Source organism: Passer montanus, unplaced genomic scaffold, assembly GCF_014805655.1.
Source record: "Passer montanus isolate IOZ18808 unplaced genomic scaffold, ASM1480565v1 scaffold40, whole genome shotgun sequence".
In the NCBI taxonomy this organism is placed as follows: domain Eukaryota; kingdom Metazoa; phylum Chordata; class Aves; order Passeriformes; family Passeridae; genus Passer; species Passer montanus.
Genome location: NW_024368819.1, coordinates 4,021,501 through 4,047,621, shown reverse-complemented (window position 1 = coordinate 4,047,621; position 26,121 = coordinate 4,021,501).

Genomic DNA, 26,121 nt, shown 5'->3' with positions numbered 1-26,121 from the left:
GACTGGAAAGAGTCCTATCTGCATCCTACCCGCATCACAAACTTTGGATACCTGTCATGACAGGGAGTTAAATACAGATTATCGTAACCCCAGACTGGTACCCTAACTTCTGAATGATCTTTTTGTTGTATTGCAAGATGACATTAAGCCAGCAGACAGAAAAGTGGGCAACCAGGCCATATTCTTGAGAAAGAAGTGAAAAACAAAAGCTTTAATGCTAGTTAAGGTCTCCCATTGGTGCTCCCCCACAGCAATAGGCTTTTTTTTTTACTGAACTTAGTAGTTACAGAAGCATGAGACAACTTCAGCCTGAAGTGATGATGATGATGATGAATACTAAGGAGTTAGAGAATGAGCGTTCCATAAGTAGTTTCTGCTAACAATATACAAAGATCTGAATGCTGCTCACTCCCACAGCCCACTTCCTTACCCATCAAAATCATTGGTTAGTTAATTCTTATCATGCTGCATCATACTCATAGACAACTCTGACAAGAATCAATATCAAAGAAGCTTGTTCATTTAACTTGGCTAGCTCTTAACTAATTTAATCATTTTGAAAGAACATAAATTATTTAACAGAATAATTCTTACAGCAAGTACCATTTATATTTATGGGAAAAGAGGTAAGGGGATACAAAATTTTAAGATATAAATTTGAATAGTAAAAAAGCAATTGAACAAAACAAAATAAAAATAATAAAGCTTTATCCATTTATCCAATGGCTCTTCTTCAGTTTAAAATAATCAAGAGTGATGGGGAACTGAAGCAGCAAGTACAGTCAGAGAAACTGATTAGAGAGAGTTCATCTTAACAGTGGTAACTCATGAGGGTTGAGGGAAGGAAACATGACACAGAGTGATATTCAGAGGTCATGCATTGGCTGATTATCAAGGTATGAAATCACCTGCACTTTATCACCTTGGCCTCCAGGACAATATTAACAGTGGCTCTCTCTGATCTGGAAAGAAACAAGCAAAGCCTGACAAAAGAACCCTCTCTACTTGGCTTCCTTGTGCCACTCATAACAGTGATACAAGATGCAAAGGGAGCATGACAGCCCCTGAACAAGGCTGTAATTACTTCCATTTAAAGATGTTACAGCTTCCAAGGCACAGTGCAAACAGTTTTGAAATGAGTGACATTACATACATCTGGCAGAACAAGAGAAACATTAGCCAGAAAGAGATTAAGCTCTGAAAATGTCAATTTTCAGACTAAAAAGGGTTAAGACTTTAATGTCAGTGATTTATTCAGATAACATCCATGAACATTAAAAGGGCATGAGTTATGCTCATAACTTCCCATGTGTCAAGAATGACAAGACTTTCTCAGAGTCTGCTGAATAGAGAAATCTGTCAGAAGCAGATGGGAAATCAAATTTTGCTGAGAAACAGAAGATTCTGATCTCCTCAACAGAACCTACAAATTACTGTATGAGCCACAGCAGAGTAAGAAAGGCTATGGACAGAATCTTAGCAGGAAAAAAAAAATATCAACATGTGCGTCTGAACTGCAAATAGCTTGTGTCCCTCATCATCTGTGCTCTGTGGCTTTGTATACACCTAAGTTTATGAAGCTTGCTGTATGTCACTAAAATAAACTCCTTCTGCAAGCCAGGGTTATGCAATGATGTGGGATGGCACAGTGCAGAGGGTTACACAGCATAGGTCATGACGAGCCTCGAATGTTAAAAATAAAACAAAATACAGGAACAAAAGGTATTGAACCGGTGCAATTTGTGCACTCACTTGTGAACAACCTATGCTCAGCATGACTGCCTTTTTGTTCCTCCACCTCTGAAATAAGCAAAGAATCCTCAAGGAAAGGCAACTCCCTAAGACCGCTCTGTCAAAGGTAAGCAAGCTAACTAACACCCTGCACAAGCTCTGTGTGCACCCACTCACATGAGACTCACCTAGCCCAGGATACAACCACCTACAGATTCTGAGTGCAATAACCACTACTAGGTACTCTAGGCTTGGAAAATTACAACTGAGTAATTGCCTGGCTACAAAATACTGCCTGTGTGAAAAATACAGCCACTGAAATTTCTTAACATCTCCTTTTATGGGTATTGCTTTTCACTGCTCACTGGTTTGCTAAAGTTTACCTCTATTGGCTTAAAAATGAACTGTTTAAATAAAACACCAACCACACAATAATCTACTCAGAGAGACTGCTTTACTCCTGTGGACACCACTTTTGCAATCACAAGTTAGTTGGTGGTAGGTTCCCTGTGTCAAGTGCTGAGCCTTTTTCTTGCGGGAAGTCAGTCAAAGCTTAGCTGGACTTAAAAAGTTACCATCAAAAAAGCTCACCATTTAGAAAAACACTCTTCTTCACAGAAGAAAAAAAACCAAACCATAATTATTTCATTCCTTATGTGGGATGTTCTATGTTAGGTCAAGTGGAGTTTCCCTGCAATTGCAAGCACCTGAACTAAGAGCACTTCTCTTTCCACCACTGTCAGATCCCAGAAGCTTCGCAAGAACTGGATAGGAGAGCTTCCAATGTTACAAATAAATGTGGGGAGGAGATATAGACTGGAGGAATTATGACCTGGTCTATGCCAAAGAGATCTGGTCACTGGCTGAATAAGGCTGAAAGATTTAGAGGAAAGGATGTGGATTTTGTGCATTTCAGGCCAAGGGTGTTTTGAGAGGTAATTGAGATCACCTATGCAGGACAAATGGGAAATGGGAATCAGTGCTGCAGGGGGGATGTACTCAATAAGACCCCAGTGTGCAAGACCAGGCCTGAATGAGCCAATTCACTGGATGAAGTGCAGGGTCTACAGGAAGGAAAAGCAAATTCTGCAGGTCATGCCAAAGAAAAGAGCCTGGGTAAAGGCAGAGGAGGAACTCAGGAGTGGATGTAGACAACCCAAGAAGATGACTAGGTAAATTTTCTGACCAAAAGGATGGATACAGGTGGAGTTCCAGAATCTGCCAGGAAAGGTAACAAAACTGGAAGCAAGGCAGATGAGACTGGGTAGAGAAGAATAAAGGAGGCTGAAGGAGGATGTTTGGCCATTTAAGCACACTTCAATGCATGGAAGGGAGATAGTGAGTTCAAGCCTCCCTTTTCCCTCTGCAAGCAGCCACTGCCCTTGCATAGCTCACCCACAGAATGTGCCAGTCAGCAGGAGTTTTGGCCAGTGTTACCTCTAGTGATGAGTTGGGTCAGTAGTGAGCAGATGATGTTTTTTTTCACAGATATTTTGTCATGATTTCTAGAGGCTAAATGCACCACACAGTAGTAGAATGATAAAATTTAGAAGAAAATGCTCAATATTACAGAAAATCTCCAAATTAAATTTGCTTCTGCTGAACACAATAAGTAAACTTTCCCCAAATACATATGCCCACCACCATTTTATAGGGATGGTTCTAATTTGCACTTTTCAGAACAGCAACAGAAGTAAAAGGTTTTCCAGATTACAGATCATTTAACACTATATTCTCTTTTAGGAACATAAGAGGCACTACTGAAGCCCTTAACATAAACAAGCTTCAACTTCTTCTGAGCTCAAAATTGTTCAGGCACATAGACTACATGATCACTGTAGGTCCCTTCCAATTTAAGCACTCTAGTCTAGTCTAGTCTAGACTTTTGCAAGGCCAGCTTAATTGGAAAAGACAAAGCACAATGCTTGAGACACAGTAGCCCTTTTATGGCAGCTACAGCAGCTCTATTACTACTGTGGAAACACAGAATTATAAAGCAAAATTCTCGGTTCAGACTGTGAAAAGTTCAAGGCGAAGAAAGGTAATGCAGACAGTATCCAATAATATGCTTGGCCAGACCAAACCCTTTACTGCCTGTTTTCATCTACTGGTATGAAAGTTTTTGGGTTTTTTTCCTTTCTGAAGTGAGGTAGTTGCCATTACAAGACTTTCAGAACTACACAGGTTTTTTGTATTCATCTGTTTTTTTCTTCCCACATAATTTCTTAGGTAGCACATCATTCTTTCCACCCCTTGGAGCTTCTGGTGTGATATTATGGAATAGATGCAGCACACGATTCTGGGATGCTGGAAATTACTGGCTGGCACAGTGGGTAACAGGAAAGTATTAGCTATTGTGGATAGTTTCTTTTGTGCAGAGAATGGCTCCCTTCAGTTAAAACTAAATATTCTATGCATTTCTTCTTTATATTTTCCCAATTTCTAGGACTTTTGAAGTGAATCCCTGTAATTTGTCTTCTTTATGCAACATTACCAGATAACTACTGTAGAGGTTTTGCTGCTCTGTATTTATATGCCTGATCCTTAGCTCAAAGCTCTGATTTTCACAACCTTCAGACAGATTCAGAATTGATTAGTGCTATGTAACATCTTCCAAGTTCCACCTACATATAAGAAATGTCAGATGAGCTATGTAGCATTAGGATGAATAAAGTGCAGTAATCCAGGCTGAAGAGGAAGAATTTGCAGTATCACAATCCGTTCATATTGTTGTAAACCCCCTGTGTTTGCTGGTTTACAAACAGTGCAGGTGGCAACACAGGTTCTAATTCTGGTAAACACTTATGAGATTACATTTTTTTTTTCACATAAACTTTGTTAAACTCACCTCCTCATAGACATAAAGCTATCAGAGGCTCTGGGAGAGTGTACAAACCAAGTCTTACAGGTAATGAGAAATAAGTAGCTTTAAGGTGTAACTTAATGCTGTTTTCACTAGACTCCTCCTCATTCCAAATTATATCTCAAATGTTTGTGATGTTTCCCAAGGGATTGTCATTGTTCTGAAGAGAGGAAGTAATCTAAACATACTAATGGTGTACATAGGCCATCCAATCTTAATGACATTTGCAATAAGATATTGGGACTGTCAGTCACAAATATTCCATTGCAAAAAACAAAATAGTTACAAAAAATTAAATTTTCATTATCTGTATAATAAAGCCTCTTTATTAAGTGCACCTCATTAGTGACTGAAATATTTTACTAGTGAGTACGAACACTATAATGGGAAGCTTTTAAATCAATTACTTTTTCTTTTAAGTTGCTTGAATGTGATTAAGAATCTAAACTCTAGAAGATGCTCTGACCTTTTTGGAGTTTAACTGAGAAGCAACTTGAGGAAAAATTACTCAGAAAATTACTCAGATTTAAATTCAGTAATGATGAGGCAATACATATTGTAGAAAGGACAAAGCACCAAGGGGGATGGTGCTAAGAAAAAATATGGTTAATAACAGGAAAAGCTGAGATAAAATGAAGGAAAATATAGCAAAAACTATAAAGAATACCAGGAATATCTTTCATAATGAGGTCACAATAAGATGCAGCTAAACAGATTGAAATGGCTTTTCTGGTACATAAGAAGAGGAACGCTAGCCTGTTATAAGGGGAGTTATAATGCCTCATTCCATCATTTCTCAAAACTGATAAAGCACATGAAGAACAAAATTGAAGGTATTTAAGTGATGTTGTATATAGGATAAGATGTAGCTAAACAGGTTGAAATGGCTTTTCTGGTACATAAGAAGAGGAACACTAGCCTGTTATAAGGGGAATTATAATGCCTCATTTCATCATTTCTCAAAACTAATAAAGCACATGAAGAACAAAATTGAGTAAGACAGTGATGTTGTATATAGCGAATTGGAGGCAAAGATTTCTAAGCTGATATAAGGCACAGACTGTTAAGACTAGATGAGTGGGTTAAAATTATTTTAAATTATTTCTTCTTCATTCTCTCTATTCTTTTTTATTATCTTCCCCTCCCCATCCTCCCCCACTTCCCAGAACTATCAAGCATCTCTTAGCAAGTATAGAGCCCTAAACTACTGATGTGTACCTTACAGCACTTTATACATCTTAATTTGACAATTAGATGAGGGATGTGAGGAAGAAACACAAAATAGCCCTGCAGAGTGCAGTTTCATGGTATAGCTAAATTATCCTAATAGCATTCTCTTCCAGTTTGGCTACCTGAACTGTCACACCACTCAATCATATGTCATATGATTTGGGCCAGAGCCATTGCAAGTCAGGAGGATGGAGGAAGGACAAAACCCTTTTCATCAACAGTTAGAGGATTAATGTAGTTATAAAGTAAAATGCAGTGGTTTTCAGCACAATGTGTGTGTTGGGGCAGGGATGGTGTTTTAATAATTCTTCTGCCCAATAAACATCCTCCTAGATCTGTATAGCTTGATACCCTGCATTACTCTGTATAACCTATAGAATATAGGTTATACTCTGGACAAATCAACTACTAGGGTACCAGAAATTATAAACAAAGCAGACCAAGTCTTAGCTCTGCCAGATTAAACAGAACTCATCCAAGAAAAAATCATTTAGTCATCAGAGACACATAGCGTATTTCAATTTTACTCAACAGAATTAGCATCCTCCTCATTTCAGCTGGTACAGGAAAAATAAATTATTTTATGGAGCAGATCCAAGTGTATCTGTACCCACTGTTCTTTAATTTGAGGCAATTTTTTATACAATAAGAACTCCAGTCACTCTTTATTTCAATTCTGCTACATTAGATAATGGATTTATTTCAGCTTGGTTTAAGCAAGAACATTATGCTGCTATTGGCAAAGCCTTTCTTTTGCTTTGACATCTCAAAAGCAGAGTTTTTATCAGCCTAGGATGCCTCCTGCAGATGAGTTAGGAGCATCTGCTTTTATCAATAATCTGAATTCCTCCTCTTTTTCAGTCTTAAGATTGAAAACAAGAACAATAATGCTTTCATGATTTGAAGCTCTTCATTCAATAACTTAGAGCAATAGCTGGGATTAGCAGCTTCCACAATATTTTTTGCTATACTATCACCTGACTTCAGAAACAGATAACAAAGAACATTATTTTCTTCATCACAGCTGAAATGCGCAGTAAGAAGCCACTTTCCATTGTGCTCAGAAAACTGCCAAGGGGGAAAAAATCAGACCTGGGTCATCTTCTGACTTAATTAATGTAACAGGGCAGAAAGGACAGAGCCAAAGTGCAGATTTCTGCTGGAGCCAGACACCTCCAGAGCATGCTGAAACCTGTTGCAAACAGGTTCAGGTTTTTAAGGATTTTTGGCCCCCTGTCTCCAAGTAGCTTCACTAGTGCAGCTACAACTCAGTGTGCTCTAAATAGCTTTGCATTACTTTATGCAAATCAGAATAGTTTCTTAAAGACCATGTATTAGAGACTTACTATCAACAGTTAGAGACTTACTAATGGCTCAGCCAGCTTCTTCACCTCTTGAGCTAGGCTGAAAACCTCACAATGTAAATATCACATCTGCTTAAATTTTGGCAAGATATTTAGGTGTTGCAGAACTAGGTGAAACTGGGTGTCAATGCAGGAATTCTTTTACAAGGGCTTCCAGAGATGAAATCCAAGCTCAACAGCCATTTACCTATTAGAATCAGCAAATAATTTTGTTATAGGCCATTCAGTAGGAAAAGTCCAAATGCACAATTTATGTGGGCTATGTTCTGCTACTTAAGAGTGCAGAATTGTTACTTACGTGCCAAGTCACTTGTTCTAACATCAGTCCAAGGCTCCAGCTGTGAAAATGAGGAGGTCTGCATCACTTGCCTTGCCTCTCACATACATGCTTTCACCCTGCCCTGTGGCATTTCATTACACAAAAATGCCTTATGACCAAGAGACCCAAAACTTGGTATTACAATTGTATTTCTTATGGTAATTCAGATCACTTAGCACTCGGGACAAAGACTTCTTTCTGCAAACCATCTACACTGAAGCTTCTAGATGGAAGCTATAGCTTTGTAAACAAAGTAAATGAAATATTTCTGGACTTCAGTAGAAATTTGTAAGCAGACACAATTAAAAGGCACCAAAATTCTTATGGCAAAATTATTTCCATCAAAAATATAATTCATTAAAATGTGTCAATATCTCAGTTTTTAGAACCTTCAGTGAAAACTCTATGACTCTTAACTTTTCTAGCATCCTTTTCTGGAAAAAGTAGAATCTGTTTTTTTGGGAGGTTTTTTTTGAGTTTTTTTTTTGGTTGTTGTTTTGTTTGTTTGTTTTTGGTTTTTGTTTGTTGTTTGTTTGTTTGTTTTGGTTTGGTTTTGGTTTTGGGGTTTTTTTGTTGTAGTTGTTGGGGTTTTTTGTTTGTTTTTGTGGGGTTTTTTTGTTTGTTTGTTTGGGGTTTTTTTTGTCTTGTACATAACAGTTGATCACACAGTTAATCACAGATCCAAGTAATTTCTGGTGGTGTTAGTCTCAAGACTGTATAGCTTAAAAAAAGTCTTTAAATATATAAGTAAACAATATTAAAAACATTAGAAATTTGAAAGATTATGGAATATGGCACATACAGAACACCTCCCATGCAAAGGTCCAAGCAGTTCAAATACATTATTTGAAAGAACATAAGATACCTCCATGATCAGTGAATTCTGCCATGCCATTGCACACACTGGTCAGCCAAGGCACAGAGCCTGTACAATGAATCATTCTGCCTAAGATTGCTCAGGAGGTAAATGGGAATGGGAAGGAGAGACACAAACACCAATCTTGGCTGTGTTTGATGTTCTGGCCACAACCAACACACATGTCCTGAGGAAGAGGAGGCAAGTTAAAGGCTTCAGCAGTCACAGTAGCCACTGATTTCCTTTGGTATCCATTGTACTAATATCTTGGGTTCCTGCATCTTTACGAAAATAACTGAGGTTATTATTCAGCAGTTATGAAGTAAGACACTCCCTGCTTGTAGTTTCTTCTGCAGCCATAGCAGAGAGGTCAGCCATTAAACGTGGCAGCGTGACATTCATAAAGCAATTAAATGTTCAGAATAAAACTGCCATTTCTACTCACATAAATTAATTTTGGCAAGAAAAACTCCATGTTTATATCTAAAAAATCTTCAAAAATCCCTTTGCAAAGAGGATAAATCTTGCTACCTGTTCCCAAAAAGAGTAAGAAAACAATGGAAAATATTTAAAATTTTAACCTCTCCATTTTAAGACAGTTTTTTGAACTCGATTGATGGCCACAGAACTCAGGAGCTACTGTTTGGGAGCCTGCTGATTAAAAGCTCACATCTCCTTGAACCTGAAAACATGAAAAGCAGGGAGTGTGACAATCATTTAGATGCATGAAAAAAAGCAGGGGGGGAAAATCCAAAAACATAGATGTAGAAAATAACAACATTTGACTACTAAATGGCATTGACTTCTCATTCCTAATTACCAGGATTTCTTGACAATAGAAAACAGAGCTTCCCTGTGCTACTGTGAGTGAGGGTGCACCAGCAGTCCATATATATGTAACAGCAGATAGAAGAAATAAAGCACAAGGATTAAGATACTGATTCTTCACTCTTAAGCTGAAGAATCTAAATAATCTTCTTAAGCTAGGAAGCTAGGACCCTGCACTTTCCCTACATGAATGGTGAAAGTGAGAGAAGATGAAGCAGTGCCTGTGTTCTTCCCTGCCTGTTGTTCACTGGGGTCCTGACTGATGCAGTTTGATACTTCCACCTGTGATGCCAAGACACAGCAATTTTTTCTTGTTTTTTGGTAAGTCAGTCCCCAAAGCTGAGGTGGAAATTCGGATCAGATCTCCTCAGACAGAAAGCCTGTCTTTCTCATTTAGTTTTCTAGTACAGTGAAATAGCACCAGCGTAGTTTCATAAATAAATACCTAACCCAGAAAGAGAATAAATCCAGTTTTCCTTTAAATCAGTTTGAGGCAAAACAATGTCCACATGATAATTAGAGGATGTTTGATTCATATTACAACCTAAACTGACAATAACTGCCCAGCATAGCTGAGTTATGATCTATGGCTTTATCCATAGGAAAACACTACTTTTTAAGATGTATGTAGCAGTGATATCATGTATTGAAATATACCTCCACAGTAAAGCTAAGGACTCACTGATTCAGATGGTAACCAAGTCCAGGCAGTTTCCAACTGCTTCAATTTCTTACACTGCTAGCAAAAAGAATGCTGTATCCCTTTGAAAAGAAAAGAAGCACCTACACTCTGTTGTAACCACCCAGATCTGAACAGACACTCACAGAACACAGGACTGATGTTATAGTGGAAAATCCCTCACAATGCTGCCTTTGAACAAGACCCAACCCAGTGGGTCTCGATTTAGAAGTGTCTGCCCACCACAGTGAAGTAAGAGTGTGTATTCCAGTATGCATAGTGATAAAAACTTATTGTAAAACTGCACCTGGGCTAAATTTTACTACAAATTCACATTTTCTATGTTGAATATATCATGCACTGTCCAAAATCTGAAGAGACAGGAATATTACTCAAACACCAGGGCTCAGAAACACTGGCACTTTCAGAACATGACCATGACTTAATCACTCAGCATTGTTCCCTCCTGTCCTCTTAAGCAGCTTTACCCAAGGCCTGGGACCTTTGCTTGTGCTGCCATTTAGGCTTGTGCTGCCAGCAGCTGGGACAGCCCATAGCTCACCATCCCAATCAGTGGCTGATTTCAGCCTCACCCTTGCTCCAAGTAAAAGCCCTGCCCATCCCTAAATACTACAGAAAGGGGACAGAAGTTCTACACAAGCTCCTCAAAACTGGTAAGTACCATTAAGCGCCATCAAAAAGCTCACTTCAGCATCTGTCTGGAGAAAGAGCCATCCCCATTGTGAACCATCCAAGGCACAGGGTGAGGGAAAGGTCAGAAAACCAATCTCTTGCCCAGGAAGAACCTGGCAGGATATTAATCTGTCTGTCAGAAGCAAAAGTGATGTCACTACTGTTCTAGCATGCAAGAAGGAGTTATTTGTCATTGTCTCTGTTTTGGTCAGAACATGAGATTTAAGGAGCAAGAAAAACCCCACAACCACAAAGCACACAATCTCAGTGTTCCCCTACAACATTCTCACAGGGTCAAGATTAAATAATCAAATAGCCAATCACCGTTCCAGCCCATGGCTCCAATCTAAGAAGCACATTGACCACTTGTCAGCAATGACAACAGGTTTTTGGGAAATCAGGGGACCCTCCAAGCAGAGAGAGCATTCGGGGGACAGGAAAGAGCATATTCTCTAACTCATGGAAAAGTGGGAACTTCAATTCCCCCACTGTATAAAACTGGATGGAAGACCTCAGTTTGCCAAGTGTTTTAAGGGAAGTTAAACATGATTTTAAAATAATTAGCTAAACATGTAAACATCCAGTGCAAAGAGTGTATTAGTCACAGTACCTTAAATGTTAGCTATTCAAGATTTCACTTAATATATTTTTTCCAACAGTGAGATAATGGAATAACACCAAAACACAGTGTATGTTTATGATCTTTTAAGATTGTAATTTGTTTTGATTACATCAAACAGCATCTGCTCTGCTTTCTCTTTACTCAAAGCACCAAGAATGTACCTAATAATAATATCACTGTATTTTTAAATTTATCTTTCTTCACATTCATTGGAGTGAAATTCTTCCAAAGAAAACTTGAAAATATAAAACAAAACATGATGAGAAAACACAAAATCTGTCAAGAATATTGCATATTTGCATTTGTTTTAAATTTTTGAGAAAAAAGGATCTCTGCTATACCTCAATCTGACTCATCTGTACAGAAGTCTAATCTTATGTTATGCATTGGAATGGTGATGCATTGGCTAGGATCACTGTGGTGTACAATTTTTAATTTCCTAGCGGCAACATTTTTATTGCAACTGGCAGGTTGTTTATAGTTGTAATTTTGAGATGCATTTTTGTTGTTGTTCTTCTGCTCTTTTATTAACATATTGCCAGATAGCACTCTATGATGGCCCATGCTGGGTTAGTGATAATGTTGTGTACACTGGCAGGTCTACCATGGCAGATTATGGGCATAAAATGGGCAGGGGGCAATCAACTTGTCAGAATATTTACAAATTTCAAGTTGCTGTCTACACTCTTAATGACTTGTACAATGAAAAATATTGCTATGTCACTATATCTGCTCTGCGTGAAAAATGGTAATGGTTGGAGGAGATGGGCTGGGAGGGAGACAGCCCTCATTAAAAACAAAGAGCTGTGATTGACATGAAAACTTGTCAATGAAGCCAAAAGAAAAGTAAATGCATTTAGATTTAAGTGGCTTTATTGGGGGGCCTTACTGAACCAAGAGACCTTACATAGGCTCAGCTGCAGACATGTGTATCAGTCTTGTACAGCACCTAACAGAAAGCCAGTCATTCCTCCATCCCATATCAGTTTTCTGGGATACCTCACCTTTCATTGCTATCCACTCTGAACAAAGGTAAAAGGTGGGAAATAATTCAGTCATGGTAAAAGGTAGTAAGAAGAGAAGTTAAGAAAAACATATATAATGTCAGCTGCTTTGAAAAAACTGAATAACACTTATCCACACTCATTATCATTCCTCATTGTTGTAGAAACAACTGCTGAGAGACCTTTCATTGCTATCCACTCTGAACAAAGGTAAAAGGTGGGAAATAATTCAGTCATGGTAAAAGGTAGTAAGAAGAGAAGTTAAGAAAAACATATATAATGTCAGCTGCTTTGAAAAAAACTGAATTACACTTTATCTGAATTACACTTATCCATACTCATTGTCCACTTCCTCATTGTTGTGGAAACTACTGCTGAGACACCCATCAGCGTCCCTGCTAACAACTTCCTCATCCAGACCTCCTGCCTCTTCAGAGTTTTAAGTACTATTCCTGCTAGAAGCCAGGTACAAGACCATGCAGCCCACACCAACCTAATCCCTCCCTCTGGTGAGTGCAAACACTTCCACTGACCAGATCAGAGGTCTGTGTTCTTAATGCAGGTGTTTGGGGTAAAACAGCACAAGGTCACTTAGGCAGCAGGAGGGTGATGTGATCACACATATAGCTGCTTGTATCGCTTTTATAACACATAAGTAAGCACTTCAGTAAAATGGTTAAGTATCATTTAGATCAGTCTTTGAGATGCTAGAAGAAAGATTAAAGAACTGCTCTGACAAAATCAGAAGGATAGTAGCAGAACTGGGTATATAAAACAGGTTTCCTTAGTACCAAACCCATTTCTTGTCCATGCAGGAGTGCTTTCTTCCTGGTCTGTTTTTCTACACACAAGACCTAGGAGTTTTTTGACAGCATAAGGCTTTTGCCGTTTAACTTTATAATTACAAAAGGACAGTTTGAAAGGTACTGCCTGAAACATGATTGTTTACTTCTTGTCTCAGTATAGATTACCAGTACCATTTTTCATAATTTTTGAAAATGTTAAAAATAAAAAGGGTAACAGTCTGAGCATCTGGTTTGTTATAAAATAGAATATGTTTACCTAAAAATGAAAGATTTACAAATGCTTTTAATGTTTCTATAGAAACCAGAAAAATCACCAACCACTTGTGTCAGAGCTGTTAACATAAGAATCACATATGTTTTCTCTGTATATATGCAAAAACATATTTCCAGCAGAACAAAGCCTGATTTGACTTCAAAGAAAATAGGAGTGATGGCAAAGTCCTTTGAAATCCAGGACCACTGCTTAGCCATGGACCAACAGCAACATGAAAGAGTCTCAAGATCCGCCAAAATTCCTCATATTCTAAATCTTTACTTTCACTCACAGTCACATATTTCTTACATTTGTTAAATAATAAGCCATCACAACAAACACACTTCAACATTAATAGGGACTTATAACAAATTACTTCAATTTTGTCCCAAAAAAACCACAAACACAGTTATTTTGCTGCTTCTCCCTCCTTTCCTCTTTTCAAGCACTGTCACAGGAGGTCAGCAGATATTTGAGAGTGAAGGCATTTTTTACAGAAGTAGTCTTTTTGAAGAAGCTATTTCATTCGACATCACAAAAATAGTTTAAATTTATACATGCAAAAATTCCCATCACAATCAAGACGCCAATACACATGTAAAAAGTTGCACCTGTAAAACCAACCTGAGTCCCATGTGCCTCTAGTGCCTCGGTGAGACTTCTGCACTGAGCACACAGTTACACCCTAGACCCAGAGAGAGAGACCTGGGTGTCTCCACTGGGCACCAGTTAGGTGGAAAGAATCAGCCTTCCATCACAGTCACATACATCTACTGACTGTAAAGGGAGCGTGGAACAACCACAACCCTAACTGAGAGACTCGGTTAAAACAGGGGAAAAGGATATAATGCTCCATGAAGGTCACCATTTTTTGCTAACAAGAATTTTCAGAGCTGGAACAAGCTTTACCAAAATGAAAAAAGAAAAGAAAAATTAAGAAAAAAAAAATCCATCTTATATACTCATTAAAACTTCAGCAACCTATGGCTGTTACTCTGAGTGGTCTCTGAATTTGTATATAATAATTTTAAAATAATTTTATTTTTACCTATGGAACTTTGGAGTTCATATTGAGAAATACTTGAACTTACCAGAGTACCAAGTGGGACTTATGGGCAAGCTACGTTTCTTGCAATCTAAAGAGTCCATTTATAAACATTAAGGTAAGCAAAGACAGATGGCAGCTTCATTTTAATTCAGTTAATCTCAAATATTAAAAACCATTCATGAAATCTTGACTTCTAGAATTAAAATCTCTTAGTCGTCTCTGCTCTGATTTCTGTTCACTAATACAAGACTCATGAGACTTGCATGTTTTGGGATATTTGTAAGAAAGAGAAATTCATCAACATTAAAGAAAGAGCATAACATCAATATTAAAGAAATCTTCAGCAGATCTTTAAAAATACTTTTTAACACAGGGTACAATTGTTCTTGGTATTAACAACTGATAAGAAGGATGAAATACTCTTTGCCTGAATTCAGCTATCTCACAGTTTAATGGCTTATTAAAGCTAGGAATACAAGATTCCTATAACATCAACACAGAGAAAGAACCCACATTAATAAAATAAAACCAAGTGTGCTTGGGACCACAGAAGCTTTAGAGAAGGATGGGTGAGTAGACCCCTGATTTTTTTATGGATAAAATTAGGTGAAATGAACTCTTTTCTGTCATTCTCCCCAACCAGATTTCAAATGTTAGCAATTTCTGTGAATCCTGTGTTACTTTCACCACTATGGTAGGTAGCAGTATTGGTTTAGGAATTACAGCCTTTGAGAAACTGCTGGAATAGACTCAGGAATTGGTTTAGTGGCTGATAAAGACAAGGAGAGAGCAACACGCATCTGGAGAACTGGAATTTCTACATCAGTGGTGGTTTTAACATGCTAACCACATGCATGTTAACACAACCTAGAAAGTCTAGGTCAAGTAGACATATTTCACAACTATAATACATATCTGAGCACATTTTTCTGAGACAGATTCGACAGCACAAACTTGTAAGAAATAATGCAAATACTCTTCCTGAAACCAGTGGCAATAGTACCGTCAACAAATGCTCACTAAAATAACTAATCTACAGTGTGATACATGAAGGTTGCCACCTATCAATCAGAGCTCCTGAGAAAGGCAAGGTTGAGCATTTAGTTTTCCTTCAGTTTCCATGGTTATTTTACGGTCTGTAAATGACCTCTCTAGAGAAATTAAATTAAGCATAGAATTTTTTTTAAAATACAGCAAGCACCATGCTTCAGAAAAGTATTGTTCTATCTGTAACTTCATTCAGCACCAATATTCTTATACACACATAACAGATATATAAATTATTTCATTGATATCCTGCTGCTTGGCATTTAGAATTAATATTTTATTAGTAATCACCTGCATACAATGTACCAGGACTTCCAGTGAACTTGTGCTACACTGGAATGCACCAATGATGTTCAAAAATTCCTTACTGTTATTTCTGTCTGTTCATTAATACTGCCACCAGTACAACCCCACCCACCCCACTGTACAAAGGAGAATTGACCATGTTGGTAACAAAAGGACTGCTTCAGGATAGAAGCAAAAACAGAAGAAAAACTGTTCCCCCTCAAAACCACCAAAAATTGCTGTCTTTCTCATGTCTGCAGATATTTTCTACGTTTATTTTCTCCTCCCATTAAGGATGTTGTTCTTTATTATTAATTAAATGAAAAACATCCACAGCCAGTGATTGAATTACCCCAAAGTACGTGCTTAAAAAGATCGATATTGATCAAACTAAAGGGTAGAAAGTACCACTACTCTTCTTAATGTAAGTGATTTGGCTCAAGGAAGGTTTTGATCAAATTAAGTGGAGGATCTAATTAACCTGTGATTAAATTAAGTGGAGGGCAAGCTGTATAGGCATAAATCCCATACACATTGAGATGAAACTAATAATAATGCACATATTTACAGAGGCTGCCAGGGGAAAGCATGCAATAAATTCAGAAAAAAAAAAAAGAAAAAAAAAAAGTCACAGAAAGAAAGGGAAAGTAAAGCATAAAGGAATTAGAATACAGAAAGAAGATAAAGACAGCCATAGATAATTATTACCATTGGAAGAACATTAGCCAAACCTGGGAGATTAAAGACTGTGAATATACTACATCATAATAAAAATTCTTCTAGATTCAAAATCTAAAACAGTGCAAAACTTGGTGATTCATAAGAGGCTGCCAGGGGAAAGCATGCAATAAATTCAGAAAAAAAAAAAAAGTGACAGAAAGAAAGGGAAAAATTCAGATAAAGGAATTAGAATACAGAAAGAAGATAAAGAGATAAAGACAGCCATAGATAATTATTACCATTGGAAGAACATTAGCCAAACCTGGGAGATTAAAGACTGTGAATATACTACATCATAACAAAAATTCTTCTAGATTCAAAAACTGAAATAGAATTCCAGAAGCTACTAAACAGACTTTAGTACAAGGTCAAAGTACATCTGTCAGTGATTTGTACCTCATGGGCAGCGTGATGGGATCAGCGGTAGGGAGAAGTTGCCAATTCACAACACAGGCAAACAAACCACAGGCCATTCCTCCACACAGAAGACCACTGCTCTTTGAGATCCAGGATGTTCATAGCTCTGCACTCACTGAAGAGCCTTCTGCAACAATTCAAACAGTCAGATGTCCTTCCTTGACCCATTGTCTTGTAAGAGACCACTACCTTATTTCTGTCTCACAGCTCTGAATAGCATCACTTTAACTATTCCTGAAGAAGCCTGCACATTTTTCACCCACTGCCAAAATCCTATTACAGCAAGGCTGAAACAATGGAAGTCAGAGCTCTTTATGACTCCACACCACCCAATTCTGGAGCAAAATTATATGTCTTCAAAACAACTGGCTTCAAAATTAGCACTCCATTTAAAAGAATGAGCAAATATTGACTGGGATGCCAAGACAGGCAGAAATCCCAACAGTTTTTATTGTCTTTATCTCATAAAGACTTACCTTTTTTCTGAAGTTTTAGAGAAAGGATTGACATTGTGCAGCTTCAAAAAATATGGTCTATGTATGTCTTTTACCCTTATTAGACCATAAAAATATGTTAATCTTGAGGCTCCTCAGGTGATATTTTGAAAAGCTGCTAGTTCTCCCTGTATTCAATCTGGGGCATTTGCACAAACTTTGTTTAAGCATTATTGACACCTTTGATTGATTTTAAAAAGCATGGGAAAATAATTGGTTACAAAATATTCAGGAACAATAAATACCAACAATATGAAGGCATTATAGAATAATAGTTGGCAATATAGAATAATTATTGGCATTAGAGAATTTTTGTATTTCTGCTAGCTACTTGCTAGCCGCAAAAGATTACATTAGAGTGCCATTCCAAATGTAGCAGTTCCATTCCACCAAGGCAGTGGTAGTTTTTCGAGACAAAATTCTCAACTAGTTGTCTTTTCTTGCAAGACAAATATTGACTTCCCAGAAGTGCAAGACAATCAACTAGAAGATAGAAGCCCCATAGTATTTCAGGGCTCAGTGATTATCCATGAGACACCTCTGTGTCTTCTTGAAACCTACATTTTCAAAGACCATAGGCAATTACCTTGGTATCCAATTTTATGTAGCAACTCTACTTCCACATCTATTGGCAATTTTCCACAGTTTTGACATCTTGTAAAAATACAGCAGACAGCAATTTCTGAGAAACAGAAAAATAAAGCTCATAAAGCTAAAAATCCAGCTAGCCAGCATCATTGCCAAACCTGAAAACCTGACATATTTTTCAATGTTCCAGTAACACGTAATATGAATTTTTGTTACAATTTATGCATAGAGATTATTTCTTGCTTAAGCCAGTAGCCAGTAACAGTAGCCAGTAACAGGCAGCCTTTTTTCCCTTCTTTTTCAGCCAAAGAGATTTACTTCTACAAAAATAGCCTCCGTTTTGCAATCAATAGCAGCACTGAACAATTGAATTGGAAATCATAGTGTATAATCAACACCAAGACTCAAACAGAAGAATACCTATTGTTCTTTTCAGAACAGACAAATTGAGATCTCTGTTATCTCTAAAGTATCAACAATTATGCAGTGAAGATATTAATTTTCTTTTAACAGGCATGGAATTATACATCTGGCTGCTGTCAGCTGTTTTATGCTACTGGAACAATGAATTAACCTTGCCCCATGCTGGCAACTATGTAAAATTAAATATTATATCAAGAGCATGCATTTCCTAACTCAGATGATTCCAAAAACTTTGCATCATAAAACCTTTTAAAGCAGTTGAATCTTCTTTTATGTATGAAGTAACATAATTTTTTTAATATTATATATATAGAGAGAGAGATAAAACCTTTTAAAGCAGTTGAATCTTCTTTTATGTATGAAGTAACCTAATTTTTTAATATTATATATATATATATGTATATATAGAGAGAGAGATAATGTGTATATATATATATATACACTATATATACCTCTTCATTTCTGTACATCTGAGAGAGATAATGTGTGTATATATATATATATATATACACACTATATATACCTCTTAATTTCTGTACATTGAATAGTAACAATAACTTTACACAAAGTGTAATAATATTTTTCACTTCATCCCATGTGGGTTGCAGAACTTGTTGCACCATCTTCAATACCCTTTGACAGTACTGTTGGTTTCTTCTTTATAATTCATTATATCCCAACTAAAATTGACAGGTACCTTTCCAACTATCAGTAACACTGGAAGTTCCCACAAAGACCTCTGTTTTTCCACTGCATTGCACATAATCATGGTTTCCATGACCTTCATGACATTTTACCTCATGCCCTGAAACAAGGAGGAAAACTAGATAAACCTAAAGAAATGTCTCAAACTAAAACCATTATTTATCTGGTTTCTCACGACAGCCATAGATTAATGGACATGCAATTTCTCTGTTTAGCTTTTCAGACAGATTTTGTTCAGACCATTGAATCTTAACTCCTTGTCCTTCAGAAGATACTCACTTTTCTATCTAATTTCCAACTAAAGGGTATGCAGAAACATTCTTACAATTGCTTTGAGTTTATTCTCACTGAAAAAAAATCCCAGGGGTTAATAGCTACACTAGGTCAATAAAGAGTGGATTGGCTCCTTCAGTGGAAAGCAGTGTTTTGAAAATTCCTTATGCTTTTATGAATTCTTGTGTTTAATACAATTATCTCTACCTGTGGAGAATAATCAGCCCCTTATCCTGCTACTTAGTGCTATACACACTTGACACTGTTAGACCTCAGTGCAAGTGATTTGATGTTTATTCTGTAAGCAATTTGAACTCACCTACCAGGTTTGGAGGGTTTTTTCCCAAGTATTTTTAAGCAGCTGTGTGCACTAGCAAGTTAGCTGTACCTGTGGCATTCTAACTCTGCATACATAGCACCTGTTTCTTAGGAGGCAGAAGGATTTTTTTGTGTGTGTTTCTTTCTACATCTTTTCAAGGAGGGTCTAGAAGCATCAAAACAAAGGTTAATTTTGATAAATAATCATTCACTCACTTAGCATGTTCCTAACCTATAGCTCACTTTGAGAATAGTCTTTAATATAACACTCCCACAGAATATCTAATTTAGGAAAAACAGCGAGGAATCAATACTGAGATAAAGTCTACAAATTCTTCCCTCATCCTTTCTTAGATGTAAAAAAGTTATATATTTTTTCTGTATTCATAATGAATAAAGAATTTCAGAACATTTTTAAATTGAAAGTGATGGTCTTAAGCCAAAGGTTTCTCCTGGACAGCAACCCTCTGCTGCTGCCCTCGGGAATGCTGATTTTACCCTGAGTATCTGACTTTTCTCTGTTTTGGACAGAAAATTTCTGGCCAAAGAAATCCTGCAATTCCTCTCTCCTTATCAGAAACGGCTTCCTTGCTCACCAGATGTCTGGACAAAGGGAAGATTATTGGAGAACTACTCGCCTGAGATTCTATACCAGGAGTTCTAGATGCTTCTGCCAAGCAGAAGGAGCAGATGCATGGAAAAAACTATGGTCAAGGCCAAAGTCTAGTTGTCTGGAGTTTTTATTGCCTGCCATTCAGAGTCTCCCACCAAGGAAATAAGGATTCTTTTCTCTTTTAGACTATTAGATGTGGCTATATTTCCATTAGAATAGTATCTGACTCAAACAAGATAATCTTTCTGACATGAAGAAGAAAACACTTCTTACACAAGTATTTTCTATCACTTCATAATTGAATGATTTTTCGTTAAAGTTCATTCTCTAAAACAAGCAAGGTTCATTTTTCATGTATTAAACCATTTTAATTTTTAAATTTGTTTTCTGTATTTCAAAAATATAGTGGAAGAAATGAAAATTCCAGGCCTACTAGTAAAATCTTTGCAAAACTGTGAAAAATTACACTTAAGGGCAGGTCATCACTAAGGGCTTCCAGAATAAAAATCCTTACTGCAGGTTCCATAACCAAAAAGTGCTTATGCTTTGACATCTCTCTATCAGTTTTGTCCAAAAAAATGCTGTTAAATGAATTGTGAGTTTGAGAGATCTAGGAAATAATTGCTGCCATGATGAGATGATAACTTTTACTAAGAAGCAGTAATTTCCTTAACATTAACAAATAAAATCGAACTATTTCAGTAGAAATTTATATAGAAGATAGTAAAATATTTTACTAAAGATTCCTTCTGTGCATTCTGTTTTGAGTCCTGGGCAATATATTCTCCTTCTTTCTGAGGCAGAATTCAATAGAAATTGCATATAAAGAACTAGGACAGTGTACTGGCCTCTAAGGAGTCTGGATGCCCCAGGCAACCTGGAAATCATCCATCCTTCCTTGTTTTTAGTCTCTCACACAGCAGAGATACTAAATGTTACACAGATTTTAATATGCTGGTTCACACACATCTCTAAAGAATATGGATGTAATCGGCAATTGCCTAGGAAAATAAATGAAACTAAAATACACCCAAACTCATAAAAAAACATGACAGAAAACTTCAAATATTTGTTTTACTTTCTAAACCTGCTCCTCAAGCAGGAGTGTGCTAGATGCCAGACAGCATGGGACAAAGACCAAAAATTCTTTGTTTCATAATTAAGTTTCACAAAAGGATTGCCTGTCACTTGCATCTCACTGAAGGACAAGGTGGACCCACAAGCAAGAGAGGTCTCTTCTCATTATTACACCTCACATGATGCAACCTCCTGTGACCCGATTTAGCAAGCTGAGTGATTCATTTAATGCCTCTTTACTTGGCTAAGTGCCACACAGAAACACCTTAGCTGGTGTTTGAAGGACATGGTTTCTGTAGCAGGCACTTTGTTAGACAGAATGAGCACACTGGGTCATAGGAAAGGGTCAGTTCGGCCACTGGCCTCCTTCAGGTAGTGGTCAGCAGCATAAACCCGGGAAACAACAGATGTACATAAGAATTTCAGGTCCAGAATAAACTCTCATTCACCAGTGATCTCAGGGTCAGGACTTTCAAGCCAGAGTGGCACCTTTGCCTTCCACAGTTCTCTGTAATCTTTTATCCCAGGAGTGCAGCTGTTTTCAAAGTTAGCACAAAGCCAAGAATCCAGGGACACTGTGACATGCAGAGCACTGTGCTGATTATCCTTTCTTCACATAGAAATAAAAATAAAATATTCTTTGGCCACATGCACAGAGACCTAAAGTAGGAGGCAGTTAGATATGAAATTCCTGAAAATATTGTTATCATACATAATATCATACATATTATTATAAAGTAAATATTTCTACATATCAGTACAAAAGACAAAAGGACAGACAGGGCTGAGAACTCTTGTCCACAGGAAGAAAACAAGTTCACATCTTAAACAGTGGGTTTGTCTGTTTTGTTTGTAGAGTCAGAACTGTGGTCTCAAACACATTTCATCATTTCTACAGTTCAAAGCTGGAGTACAGCAACATCAAATTAAAACCAAAGAAATTAAAAATAGTTTCATTTATACCTAATTATATCATTAAATACAATTTTTTTTATTACACAAAAGGTTAATATCATATCAACTTATCAAAAGAATTTCTGTGAGCCTCATCAGGAAGGTTAATAATTTAGATACCATATGAACTACAAGAAAAATCCCTGTGATATTTTTGTCTGTATAAAGTAACAGTTTTCAAGGTTATTATTTTCATATGTCTTAATAGAGGTGAGTGCTGCTAACTGGAAAACTAAATATACTTTGAGATTTATGAATTCAGTAATTGCCTTTCTGGTGCTAATTAAAAACAAAGCCAAGAAGAATATTTCAGAAGAAGATAAAAAAGGTATCTTCTGAATACACATGTATGTTTAATATATAGTACACATATAATACCACTATTTAGAGTTTCTCTGTCTATGGTCGGAGGAGATGTACATGCAGACGTCCTGCAATGGGCATTTCTGTGACCAAAAATGCTGTCATTCCCCTGTCTGGTGGGGCCACAGAACACCAATCAATTCATTACATAATGCAATATGCTAGACATGGCAAAGAGGAAATTAAGAGCCAGAAAAGCTACAGTGGATTCTTGATTTTGACTCATGTAAAGAGTAACAAAGTTAAAATGCAAAGGTTGCTACTTGTAAGATTTAGAAGGGTTTTGGAAGGCAGTTCTAGGTTCCAGATTTGCGCAGACAGAGACTTGAAAAGTCAGGAAACAGAATGAAAGCACTCACAAAGAGAAAAGGAAAAAAGTCTGCTAGTAAGGGAAAACAAATGAAGAAGAAACTCAAGGAAAACTGTAATAGGACCTAGGAAACTTAAATTACATTCTCCAGACAGATGAGATTCATGTATATTAAAGACCTCTGAGTGGAAGGAGATAGTTCTAGGGTAGTGGTTTACAAAAGTTTTCTCTGTTAGTAACCAGTTGTATCTACTTACCACCAGGCTATATGTTCAAATTGTACCTGAGCCTCTAATTTTCTGCCAAAGGCAGTGCAACATTGTCTCAAATGTCCACCAAAAAGATGAGGAAAAAGCCTGTAAGGATATTCCAAGAATCATATTAATATAGAATCTTATAGAATCTTATAGAATCTTTAAGGGAACATATGAATTTATGTCTCTTTCACAATCATATGCTACAACGTGACAACAAACTGTTGGCTTTTTCATCTGCTTTCCTTTTCTTTCCTTGTTGCTGGCTGTAATCACCTCCAGGCAAATGGAGTTATTATAGCAGACTTTTCATCTTTACTGGTATTGTTTGTATTTTAAAGAAATGGTTTTGGACTAGGAGCAGTAATGGATGAAAGAGCAAAGTTGAATACAGGGGGAAAATAGCACCATAGTACAGAAGAAAGCTAAATGAGAGGGTGAAGATGACCTTATATGTTCAAAAAGCATTATGGGTTGTTTTTCACTCCTTCTTAACCACAGATTCAAAAAATTAATGTTTTTAATTTTCTTTTCTCATTTCAGACTTTTAGTGTCTATATAGGCATAAGAAATATCTTGCTTTAAAGAAAAACAAATTTTAAAAACCATAAGAAAATAAAGAACTACAAAACCCACAAACCCTCACAATCCTTTTTTCATTATCCTAATGAAAAAATGGTATATCATCCATTTCTTTTTTTTTATGAGAGACTGGTTCTTACAAAAGATGAAAAATTGTCTTTCATCAAAATAATTTCACAAACAAGAATATAAACATACAAAATATCAAGGAAAAGCACAACCCTCATACAAAAAATGTTGCAGTAGAGGATGCTGGTGGAAATTGACATTCTAATTTCTTTTGATCTTTGCCACTTCTTAAAAGCACATACTAAATTCTCATCCAGTTTTAAAACTGTGTAGTCACTCTGAGGACAGCAAAGCCATCCAGGCAGAGGGATGTTATCTGACACAAAACTAAAGTCAATCTCACTCCTTATATAAGTTTGGAAAGCTGAATCCGAGCTCTCTTGCCTATGAAGATCCAGAAAATGTTAGTGAACTTTTTCATATCAGCTATTGGTTATGAGGGTGGGACAAACCAGTCATTACATGCAACCTGCTTGAAATAAATGGACCATGGAAAACATGTTATAATCACAACCTCATCTATCTAGTATTTATACACCTGAAAACATGAAACAAAGAACATAAAGAGGGACCATTCACCAAAAACGGGATAACGCAATATATAACAAAAGTGAAGTTCAACTTGTTTTTCCCCTTTGTACAGAAGGAAACTATGCTTAAGTACAAAGGCATTTATTGCAAAAGACATCATTAATAGAAAGTGGAATTTACCTAGTGCTATGCATCCAAATCAGACTGAACTTAGATCTCTTAAAAACATAATTAAAATAAAGTTTTCCCTATCACAACATTATAATGGTATTTTCACATTGCAGTGTTCAGAGCATGAATTCATTCCTTTCTGGCAAGAATACACTTTGACATTTCTTAGAAGCATAGTTTTAATTTTAAAAACTATAAAATTATATTTAAAAAAATTCCTACAAGTTTTCCTACAAGGGGCAAAGAGGCTTGAGTTAGAGGGTTGTTAATTAGAGTTAGGAGACATCGCAAATTCCTCATGGACTGGCACAGTGCTGAGGCAATGATAATATTTATTGGCAATGGTCAAGTATTGTCCATTGTCCAACTTCTCCCTGCTGTTTATTTATTTGATTAACAAAACCAATTTGCTTTGCAGAAATACATGACCTGTTGTGAATGTTTCCCTGCAACAAGTTCTTCAAACACAAAAAGACCTTGTAATTAAAAGTGTCCTAATGAAGATATAAGTTTAATAAGTTTATTTTTTTTCATTTTAGCAGAACATTACCCTGTACATCTTTCTCACTAGCATTTTCAACTGCAACAACTATAAGAGCAGATTCCCTCACCTAGCAAAGTCAGTCCCAGTTTCCCATGATATTCCTACCTCATGATATTCCTAGTTTATGAAAAGTGGGGGATTTTCAGAAGGATTTTTCTTTAGCAACATGGTCTGAAACAGTAAAACCATATCTCTTTTCTCATCTCAACAACATTTTAAGATTCTTTCTTTTTCAGTTGATTACAATGAGGACTGATGGGTAAAGAAGAGATTGCCTGAAAATTGCATCTTGTGGTGTTTTGCAGAAGGCAGGTATGCATCATGAATCTTGTACTCAGCCCAATGGAAACCTTGGCGCGTTTCCAAGTCCTTGGCAGGGATGTTCTGTGCTTTCCTGTCAGCTACAGCACGGAATCTGGCACACTAGAACAAGCCCCAGACTCTGCTGACAGCCAGCACGTGGTGTATCAGGGTAGAGGTATGCAACACAAATGTCCAGGAACAAGGGATGGTCTGTGGAGTCACCACCCGGGTAACTCTTTCCTCTCTTCATTGGCTTTTTGAAGAATTTACTAAATAGCTCCACTGTGTTTGGGGTGTTTTTTCTATGTTGCCATCATCAAGTTTTTTGAGTGTGATAGAGTGTGACAGATAGAGTGACACTCTCTCAGGGTCTATAAAAGAAAGCCAAATATCTCTTTCCTCAAGTAGCAGGGCAGTCAGAACTTTTGACCCTTCTAATGGGGTTATCAGCAAAAGAAACATCAAGACTGCTTTATGGTTTCAGTTCATTCCCAATGTGATGACAACATATTTAAAGAGAAACATGACAACAGCCCAGAGGAAAAAAAAAGGTTGAGCTGTGATCCTGCCAAGATACAGGTGCTTGATTTCAGATATATGGACAATAGGGCAAGAAGTGAGGAGAAAACCACTGAAAAGTAAGGATGCAGCAAAATCCTGAAAGGCTTTTCTAAAGCTGACTCATTTAATAATCCATATTATATTTTTGTACACAATTGTTGCTGTCAGCTTATTTCCCCAGGATTTTTGTGGATTCCCAGTTAAAAGCCACCTATCACTATAG